The sequence below is a fragment of the Macadamia integrifolia genome, chromosome 10, assembly GCF_013358625.1.
Source record: "Macadamia integrifolia cultivar HAES 741 chromosome 10, SCU_Mint_v3, whole genome shotgun sequence".
Classification (NCBI taxonomy): domain Eukaryota; kingdom Viridiplantae; phylum Streptophyta; class Magnoliopsida; order Proteales; family Proteaceae; genus Macadamia; species Macadamia integrifolia.
The window spans coordinates 27,805,044-27,805,316 of record NC_056566.1 but is presented as its reverse complement, the minus strand read 5'-3'; positions in this window follow the sequence as shown (position 1 = coordinate 27,805,316).

The window sequence follows — 273 nt, the reverse complement described above, 5'->3', positions numbered from 1 at the left end:
TAAAATTGACTAATCTGGATTGTTATGATCAGATCCAATACCCAAGAATAAATCCTTCATACAAACACATAAATATCAGTATCGTTCTAACTGTATATGTATCGGTAATACTAGTACCCAATATCAATACAAATCAAGAGCGTTGGTCAAAAAATAATTTATATGAAAAAAGAATGACAGTTTTATGTTTGATACGGGGGGTTGCTATCGGATACAAAATACTTACCCATAAATTTATATATGATATAGCCTAATCCATCGTATTGTATTGTA